Below are 398 nucleotides of genomic sequence, written 5' to 3'. Positions count from 1 at the left end.
TTGTTTCATCTCCCATCCGAGCTCTGCTCCGTCAGCCCTCTTTCCAAAACCAAAATGTCTCTTCAAGGTATTTCGTAAATAATAATGGGCCATCTGCTTCTTAAGATAAATAAATGATTTTCCAAGGTCAAGTTCGCAGGTTTCACTCTCTTCTCCCCCAGTGTCTGTAAACTGAAAGGTGCAGATTGATTCTCTTAAGATTCATACATTGCCTTCCTATCCTCAAGAACAATTGGCTACAATCAGGGCTGTGTGTGTGTGTGTGTGTGTGAATGATTTTGATGGAAGCAAGAAAAGTAATGCGTTCAATTGAATCCTACAAAACCCTAAGTGGTAGATATTGTTTATCTGTTTAACAAATGAAGGGATAAACTTCATTTATTCCTTCTTTAGTTTCT

Source organism: Colobus angolensis, unplaced genomic scaffold (assembly GCF_000951035.1).
Source record: "Colobus angolensis palliatus isolate OR3802 unplaced genomic scaffold, Cang.pa_1.0 Scaffold47, whole genome shotgun sequence".
NCBI classification, from domain to species: domain Eukaryota; kingdom Metazoa; phylum Chordata; class Mammalia; order Primates; family Cercopithecidae; genus Colobus; species Colobus angolensis.
This window is presented reverse-complemented; position numbering follows the sequence as displayed.